Raw genomic sequence first — 10,565 nt, 5'->3', positions numbered from 1 at the left:
CATGTGATTATACCTATTGTCTTTACAATAAAATAAATTTATTGGTATGAAATAGATAAACTGATTACTGCCTTTTTTTCTCCATGCTGGATAAAATATATAACCTGACTCTCGCCAGATGAATTTCGTTCCGCCTAGCTCCACCCATCCATCTGGGATCAATCCATTGAAGTGTTGCTTCAGAAGGCTGGGCCTAATCAAAAAATGCTTGCATATGATTGGATAAGCCACTTGTCCGTCATCTATTGACGTGCTACTTCAACCACTCACATCGAAGCCAACCCGTGACGCTGATAACAGTCTCACAGTCGCTTCTACGCTATGTCCATGGAGGTATTATGGCTATGTCACATCTATGAAGCTCCCGCCCTGCGTCCTGATTGGCTCTACCATACAATCTCGTGATCGTGAAATCACTCTCAACAGAAGAGGTCCCAGATGGATGTGAGTGAAGCTAGGCGGAGCTAAGCGGAACGAAATTCATCTGGCGAGAGTCAGGTTATAAAATATATACATATCTTTATTTTATGTCATTGTTGCTGATTATGTTGTAAATGATCAAGTTGTCTTCTTGATTAATATTATCCACTGGTGTTACATTTCACTGCCATCCTCCAGTGGATATACACACGTGCACTCTGTATATTGGCAGCAGAAGGATTTAATATGTGAGGCACCTCTGCCCTGTGACTACATACTGGCAAATAATCCATCAACTGACAAATGATCCTTACTAATGGACTTTAATGATAATTTTAAAGGTTTACTGACTACATGAACTTTAAATAAAAAGTTCACTGGTAACGGCTTGGCAACAGCGTATTTACACATTTTAAAAGTGACAAACAGAAATACATTTCCAGTTCTTTGTGCAGGTTTTATTTTTTAATGTTTTCCTTGCCAGGCAGGCCTGATGCCTCTTTGACAATACCCCAGCCACAAACCAATCATAGGTACTCAAATCACACTTCATGCCCCAAGGCATCTTTAGCCTCAGTGCATGCACAAATAAACATGATATTGATTCTCAATATTTATTACCATGCCTGACATTGCTTCATCTGTCCCCTTTGGACTTTTCACAAACATCCCTCGGGTTATGCATGATTGCTTTGGTATAATTTACTGCAAAGAACATAAACTATTTTCTACTCTCATACCCATAATCACACTGCATATAGAGAGTACTGAAGCCATGACATAGCATTGCCATGGTAGCAATTTTGCTGGATCTTCACAAATCAATCTAACCATAGTGGTGACCATATAGTCGTGGCTTTCTTAATCTATTTAAATAATTTCACAATGTTTCACTTATGCTTGTATACTTTTTAACATTGTAAGAATCAACATATATTCATGCTAGGGCTGGGACAAAAAATACGTCGATGCAAAATCGATTCGTCAAGCATAACGTGTGCCACTAAATATTTTTAATTTTACACCTTCAGTGTTTCCCATACGTTGACTAATCTGTGGCTGGGCTTATGTTGTACTATTTAAATTAAAGATAAGATAAAATCCTTTCATTGAGCTGCGCTTTTTACTCACGCAGCCTTTCCTTGCACCGCCCACTATCTCTCGTAACGAGCCCGCTGCCCCCCCTCTGCATGTGCATTTAACTAAATATTCACGATTGTTGAAGGATTGTTGTTGCCACATAGAACCATTGCATAGAACACAGCAAGCTTAATTAGGGCCCGAGCACCGAAGGGCGCAAGGCCCTATTGTTTTTGTAAGGATTATTTTTTTTTTCACTATTATTATTGTTTATTATTATTACTTTTTTGCTTTCCTGTTTTTGAGGTGGTTAACATGGTCAAAAACTCTTGAAATTTGGCACACATGTCAGGTGTCACGCATCGCAGTTAGGCTTGACCCCGAGCGTGGACTTGCTAGCGCCCCCTTAGGTGACTGATCTCGTGGTTGGAATATATTTTGAGGTGGTTAACTTAATCGAAAAGTCTTGAAATTTGACACACACGTCAGGTGTCACACAAAGCAAAAGCTTGGCCCCGGGCATGGCCCAGGGACTCGCTAGTGCCCCCTTACGCCCCCTTAGGTGACTGATCCCGTGGTAGGCATATACTTTCAGCTACACACACCAAATTTGGTAGGTGTCTGTATCTCCCCAAGATGAACGACTTTCGTATTTACAATGCATTAGCCACGCCCAACAGGAAGTGAGGTATTTGGGATTTTGTGCAGACTAATATGTGATGAAATATGTGCTGAATTGTGATCCCAAAAAAGGTGCTTCCCATGTGTGAAAACGCATGAAATTTGGCACAAACATGAAGTGGTACAGTGCATAGACAGGGACAAAAGCTTGGCACCAGGCGTTGGCCAGGAACTCCATAGGGCCCCTTATGTCACTGTGACTTGTGGTTGGCATATAGTTTTAGATACACACACCAAATTTGGGGGGTGTATACTATGTAACTCCCCAAAACAAACAACTTTTGTATTAACATGCCATTAGCCACGCCCACAGGAAGTGAGGTAATTCAGATTTTGTGCGTTGTGGACATGATCAATTTTAACATACTCCTCCTAGACGGTTGATCCGATTCATGTCAAAGTTGGTATACATGACGCCGAGATGTTCCTGATTATAAATTGTGAAGCTTTTTTTTGATATGTTGTAATTTGACGAAATGGCGAAATTATTCATTTTAATACCCTTCCACATAAACAATAAATGTGTCATAATTCACCATGCATGGCTTGTTTTAAATTTCATTTTTTGATATGTTATATATTTGATATGATTTTAATATCTCACCACATAAAGAGGAAATGTGTCATAAATCACAGTGCATTGAATGAATGGTCTGAAACTTCTCAGGTTAATAGATATCATGATTATGATGATATCCAGACACCCAATGGGCCTGCCTGGCATAGCGCCACCACCTGGCCAAGCAGAAAATGTGCCAGAAATGGACAATGCCTTAAGTGATTGATCTGAAACTTTATAATATATTGGATATCATTATTGTGATGATATTCACATGCATAATTCACAGGCCTAGCATAGCGCCACCATCTGGCCAAGCCGGAAATGTGCCAGAAACGCTCTATGCTTTGAATTAATGGTCTGAAACTTTTCAGGTTAATAGATATTATGATTATGATGATATCCAGACACCCAATCAAGCAGGAAATGTGCCAGAAATGGTTGCGGCCCGCAGGTGCTCGGGCCCGCCATTGCCGCTTGCAGCTATATTTGCTATTAAATCTGCTTAGCATCGTGACCATGCTGCGCAAATTTGTTCAAAACTGCTGAATTTAAGTTAACTCTGCTAAGGTCTTATCACAACATAGTACATTGAGGAGACTAAACTAAGTTAAGTTATGCAATCAAGCAGTATCTCAAAGCTAACGTTAGAATACTGTTTGGATGTCAAGTTTAGCATGTTTACTTACAGCTGCTTGTCAATTTCGTTAGTCATACAGGGATAATTTTATTGACTCTGAATGTTTGCAAAATCCCGATGTAAATGGAAAAGTGTTTTCCAAGACTCAAAAGTGTATGTCCCAAGGAGAAGTACGAACCGTTATTTGAAGTAACTACATTATGAATTGCATCCACACATCAGCAGCTTTTTGAACTGTGTTAATGTTAATTGCAAGGATTCCCTCACGAACGTCTTAAAGTGACAGCACTCAATTAGACCTAATACACTACTGAACTTTATTGAATGCTACCTCTGACTAAGAATGCATTACTTTGCACTTGTATAGTGTTTTATTTTGGAATCTTAAGAGCAATAAACATATATTGCAATGTTAAGGGATTCATGTTTTTTCATTCAGATATGTAAATCAACATGTATAAGTTGCTATTAATCAATTAATGGGGAGATAATCGAATCGAAATCGAATCGGACTGAAAAAATGAATCGTTAGATTAATCGATGCATTGAAAAAATAATCGCTAGATTAATCGTTTAAAAAAATAATCGTTTATCCCAGCCCTAATTCATACCAACACAATCAAATCTGTGACTTTCCATATTTATTGTTAACATTGGTTTCCTCTGCATTTAAAAGTCACTGACATGTCTTGGCTTTACTTTTGAGGCAAATAAACATGATTCCTATAGTTGCCAGCTTTGATAAGACGTGAAACATTCACTGGGCCTTCTGGTGGGCCATCCTGACCATACTGGGCATTCGGGTGCCGGCCATTGGGAGGGATCTGTCATCACTCACTCTTGCCCCCAGGGGCTGCCATCTTGCCCTGGACGTCCTCAACACTCCACTAGTTCATCTCTTGCTGTTGGCCTTCATCCATTTTCCCTCCATTCAGACAGAAGTACGGTAGCCTACATTATCACTTTGCTCTCAGATAAGGCATTACGATGGATTTCAGCTGTGTAGCAACAAAGTTCCTCCATCTGCAATGATGTGGATGCCTTCATGGATGAGTTCCAACTGGTCTTCAATCATCCTGTTTCAGGTGATGAAGTTAGACGATATCTAATCAGTCTGTGGCAAGGATCTCGTCCAGCTCCAGAGTGAAAGGACAAAATGGCTGGTAGAGGGGGCACAACTTGGAATAACTTATCACACTGGCTATAGCGTTGTTTTTGAGAGGGGTGCTGTCTTTATTGTAGACGGTTGGGGCATTGGAAGGGTGATTGTCCTGAGCTTTCAGGAAACGGTATGGCTCATTAAGGGAGGGGAGACTCTTAATGAACGGAGCCACTCTCTCCTCAACACCTTACCTCAACTAGAGCTCCTTGCTCAGTTTTCTTGGAAAGAGATGGCATGGACCCCTCACCAGGTAAATGCTTTGTGTATTCAGGATCAGTATGAAATTATATTATCACTGCTGCGTTGACAAATTTGGAATACCAACAGAGAGATCTAATGGGCACTATGAGTATGTGGCAATGCCTTTTGAGGCAGCAAAAACCCTTGTGCATTTCAGTGTTTGGTTACCAATGTACTATGAGAGATGTTGAATAGATTTGTCTTTGTCTATCTTGATGACATATTGATATTTTTGCAGTCCTTATCTGAACATATTCAGCATGTTCTTCATGAACTGGGATTGGGGCAGTGCTCTCACAAAGGTCCAATGAAGACAACAAGGTCTATCCCTGTGCTTTTCCCCTCAATTGGCTTAACCTAGCCGAGCTTAACTATGATACCGGAAACAGGAAGCTCCTAGCAGTAAACTGGTTTAGTTCTACCGAACTAAAGTTTAACACTCTTACAGATCTGGCTCACTGAACACTAATGCAGATGCCCTCTCTTGCCAATTTGATAGGTCTCCAATGGAACAGTCACAGATACCCATCCTACGTAATTCTTGCATTTCTACCCTGGCATACCTCACTCTTAAAGATACAGTCTGTCAGGCACACTCCAGCACTCCAGTGCATCCAGATGGCCCACAGGGAAACCTTTGTTCCCCTCCTTAAGTCAGGTCTCAAGTTCTCCAGTGGAGACATGGTTCTCGATTGGCAGGGCACTCAAAATTGAATCACACCCTCAATTTCATCCGACACAGATTCTGGTGGCCGAAGACGAAGAAAGAGTTACGGGAGTTCATCAGTGCCTGCACATTCTACACATTACAGAAGTCCCCACCTGCCATTTGTTATCAATAGATTTCATAACAGGCATAACTGTTAGATACCACAGTTTACCCATAATATATATATATATATATATATATATATATATTGTGTCTGATGGTGATATTAAATTGGCCTCTCAATACTGGAAAATATTCCCCGTCTGCTTGGTGTTTCTGTTAGTGTCTCTTCAGGGTTCCATCCTCAAAACAACAGACAAACTGAGAGGACTGATCAGGAGCTTCAGAAGTGCCTTCACTGCTTTGCTTCTAACAATCCCTCCTGCTGGCATGAACATATTCTCAGGGCCGAATTGGCACATAACACTCATACACTGTATGACGACTCATGGACTCCAGGAATTGAAGTTTGGGTATCCAGTATCTCGTCAACTAGGAGACTACAGCTCTGAAGAGCACTAACAGGTCCCCGCTCAACACATTCTGGACCCTGACTTCATCAGGACCTATCCTCAACGCTTTCCTGACCATCCTGGGCCATCGGGTGTCGGAGAGGGGTACTGTCATCACCCACTCTCGCCATCAATCACCTCAAACTTGCAATGGACTTGTCACTCCCCAATGTGAGTCGTGCATGCTCAGATTGATAGGTTTTACGCCATAACGCCAAGGGATCTGACTGAAATCCATAAAATAATACACTTTTCTGTTTCAAAAACGTTTTAGCTATCTAAGATTGTTTGATTGCTAACGTTAGCAAACGCCATTCAAGTGACAGCCTTTGTTTTGGTTGATTGCTTACTTACTTGCCAGCAGTGAACAAATTCATTATGTAGGTCCAGTCCATTTTTATTGTCATTAGCTGCTACATAAGTCTCTCACTAGCAGGCTGACATTATAGATCATGCCGTGAAAATGTGATGCCTTAGGCCTACGCTAAATAATACATTAGCTTACTATTATGTAGGCTAATGTACCTATGTTCTGTGGCTAACAAGACTGGTAGTCGCAAAGTAGCAAAGTGATGCACGACTCACATCCGGTAGCGACTCACATCGGGGAGTGACAGGACCTCCTCAACACTTTAGTTCATGTCATTATTTTTCACTTCCTCCTCTCATGGAATTTAATTTTCTGTTTCCTCCAAACTTTTGTATTCACAAGTTACCACAAGTCAAGTTTTGTTTTTACAAGCCACTCAGGTAAAAGACTAATCCTGAAACGTGTCTTTGCTACTTTGCTACTGGGTTCCTGCATTATGAAATGTATGAAAGATACAAATTGTGACTTGAAGGAATCACTCACCCATACACAGTATATACAAAATAGGTGTTGTTCATATGTATAATGTTATTCTGTGCCACTGGTAAAAAAAAGACCCATCCAGCGAATTATTAGCTGCATATTAGAATGTTGCATAGTGGCAAGCATGAGTTCTTTGATGAGCTGGGGCCACCAGAGGAGTTTTGGGAGCGTTACAAAAAAAGACGTGGAATAGGGGCAATAAATTCTATTACCCTCAAAGTGAATGAGAAAAAACGCATGACCCTCCCCAACAATTTATTGATGCCTTCTGTACTGGGTCAATTAGGGAGCTTGCATGCTACCACTCCTTCTTTGAAAAGGCTGTCGTTTGCACAATTTCACAAATAATCACTTCACCGGGACCGAAACATACCTGTTAACTTTTTCCGGGTTTATCACGTAGCCTATTTGAACTTTTTTCCCGCTGTCTTTTCACTTTCGTCATGCGATAGCCTACTACACGTAGCCTACCTGTCTGTGCATTTAGGCTACACCAGCTTCTGTAAGAGGGGAATTGTATAGCCTATAACTATCTGAGTCACATAGGCTATTTGGCCATAAGCCGTTTATCATACAGTAGGGCCTAGGCTACATCACGAAACCAAACAAAGCACTTTAACAGGGGGAATTCATTGGGCATGAATCATTGTGCTATTCAAACATTCAAACTATTGATAAGATGTGCTCTATGAAAACTGGTCTGTAGGCTAACATTGGACAAATAAATGACATTGACTCGCCATATCCTGACTCAGAATAAAAAACATTTTCTTGCTTACTTTGCTGCAAACTCAGCCATGAATCATAGGCCAGCTTGCAGGTATAAAAGTCTTTTTGAATTCATAGAAGGGTGAGCCCACCAGTCTCTCCTGTGACATGGAGGTGCGCAAATAGTTTTTAAAAGCCTGTTCAACTTCGAAAAGCTTCGTTCACCCGATGCCAGTCACTGATCGCAATTTAAAAGTTCGGTAAGGTTCATCTTTTTAAGTTTTAAGTGGCCTAGGCCTATCTGTCCCCTTTTAAATTATATCTCGAGCCTATTATGAGGTAGCCTACAGTGCGTTATGTCCAGGGATTCGGACGTGCTCCAAAATAAAGAAACAACTTCGGGATAGATTTTTATAGATGGCTATGAGGAGCAATGTGAGAAAGAAATGTGATGATCATTGATCGTTGTTTTGGGACGTTAAGCCTTCCATATGTGTCAGTGAAGGAGATTGAAGAAACATGTCACGTGCAGGTAACCTAAAGATTCTAGTGATTATGAGGAACAATATGAGAGAAATTTGGTGATCACTGATTGTTGTTTTAGGACATTAAGCCACGTTAAGCTTTTTGATTAGGCTACGTAGGCGTAAAGAATAAACGCTTAATGTCATCTTTGGCCAGACGCGAGGCCATGGGCGACGGCCCAAATATTGCGGTTTTCATGTATACAAAAGTTGGGTGACCCTCCCTTCTAGAATAAAAAAAAATGGGTGACCCTCCCCTCAACAAAGAATAAAAAGACATGACCCTCCCCTATTTTCCTCCGGTGGTCCATTCCATACCGAACGGTCCCTTAGCCATACACTTTAAATTTAAAGAACCTTAAAGGAATAAATTCAGACTGAGAATAAATTCAGAATCCAACTTCTCTGGAATGTTGAAAGACACCTAATGAAATATCACTGGAAGAAATTAGGCTTAGGAGTATTAATGCTAGTGGATATTATGTAGAAAGAAAATCACACATGAATTGCTGTAGGTTTCAGTAGGCCTACTTGAAATGATAATATGTTGGAATATCACTTTAAAATGCATTATTACACGGCTCTTCTGAGTGCTGCAGAAAGTTCAATTCACATGAATAGGCCTTCCCAACGTTCGGGCCTATGTTAAATCTATATAAATCACCGGCAAAGTATATAATCACCGCTGTCAATGGCAACAGGTTGATTAACGTCTTTCATATCCCTCCGCAAGAATCCCTCCGTTCTCTTATTGCAATGGAATTTCATTGAAAGGGAAAGTAAGCTAGTAAGACGTTGCCACGCAACACCTGAAACTGTCAAGTTCTATCTCTGTGGCGAACTATTTATTTTGTCAGTGGAAGAGACGAAACGGTAGCAAAATCATTTTTAAAGGTTTCTTTTCTAGTTTTGGCAAGTAGCCGTGTAATAAGCAGGATAATGTATTGTCCGCCGGTAATTATCAGAAATTATTACACGGCTCTTCAGAGTGCTGCAGAAAGTTCCATTCACATGAATGGGCCTTCCCAACGTTCGGGCCTATGTTAAATCTGTATAAATCACCGGCAAAGTATATAATCACCGCTGTCAGTGGCAACGGGTTGATTAACGTCTTTCATATCCCTCCGCAAGAATTCCGTTCGCTTATTGCAATGGAATTTCATTGAAAGGGAAAGTAAGCTAGTAAGACGTTGCCACGCAACACGTGAAACTGTCAAGTTCTATCTGTGTGGCGAACTATTTATTTTGTCAGCGGAAGACACGAAACGGTAGCAAAATCATTTTTAAAGATTCATTGTGTTAGGTTTCTTTTCTCGTTTTGGCAAGTAGCCGTGTAATAAGCGGGATAATGTATTGTCCGCCGGTAATTATCAGAAAATAAGTCTCTTCAGGTCGAAGCAAAACCCCTCCGCTGCGCGTCGGGGTTCTGTTCTCCCTGTCGGGAATTATTTTCTGATAATTACCGGCGGACAATACATTATCCCTTACATAAGTCCATTCAGGTCAAAGCAAAACCTCTCCGCGTTCTGTTCTCCCTGTCGGGACTTATTTTCTGATAATTACCAGCGGACAATACATTATCCCTTACTTATGACATGAAGGTCCCAAGTAACGGGCGAAGTCAGTCAATGAGCAACATTTCTGGTGCATTAAGTAAAACCTGGGCTCCAGACTAATCCTAATTTTTGCATTGGTTGCACTGGTGCGTCTAACTTTTTTTATTTAGGTGCACCAGCACAAAAGTTATGCATTGTGCACCTGTCACAAGGTTGGTTCGTTCGCCGCTCACGGGCCTCGAACCCGCCACCTTGACACACACACCGGCATGGGAGACGACCGCTCTAACCACTGAGCTAAAAATCCAGGTTTACAACTCAGTGGTTAGAAGCGTTCTTAAGGTTAGGGCTGTGATGATTTACACGGGCAACTAGCACGCTAGCTCAGTCTGCCTCCGTTACACACCCACATTTTTCATTGCTTTGCCTTTAACACAATTTCAAGGTCACCTTTTTATCACTCTCCATATACATTCCATATCTGAGCTGTTGTCAGAGCATAGACCAGGAATGACAGTATTGGGCAGAACAGCAGGCCTACTTTTCTTAACAAAAAAAAAAAACTCTCAGTGGGTCTATTCTCTTCATTTGTCGCTGTCTGTTTTGCCGCGTTTATTTTCTTTATCCGTTGCTGATTGTACAGGAATATCTGGACCACAGCCAATCAGAGGCAAAGACCCACCCCATCTCTGTCAATCGTTAAGACCATGACAATAACTTATAAATGGTAACTTATGGACACAGCATGTCTACAGTATATCAGAACTAGGCTACTTAAAGGTACTCTAAGCGATGTTGGGTAATGTCACTCCATCTGTTGACGTTAAAAAAAAACACACACAAATGTTACAGTGCAGTACAGTGGTATTTTAATGTCCAAAATACTGCATTTCTGCAGTAAAGTACAGTACTATGCAGGAC

The sequence above is a fragment of the Alosa sapidissima genome, chromosome 19, assembly GCF_018492685.1.
Source record: "Alosa sapidissima isolate fAloSap1 chromosome 19, fAloSap1.pri, whole genome shotgun sequence".
Classification (NCBI taxonomy): Eukaryota; Metazoa; Chordata; class Actinopteri; order Clupeiformes; family Clupeidae; genus Alosa; species Alosa sapidissima.
This window is presented reverse-complemented; position numbering follows the sequence as displayed.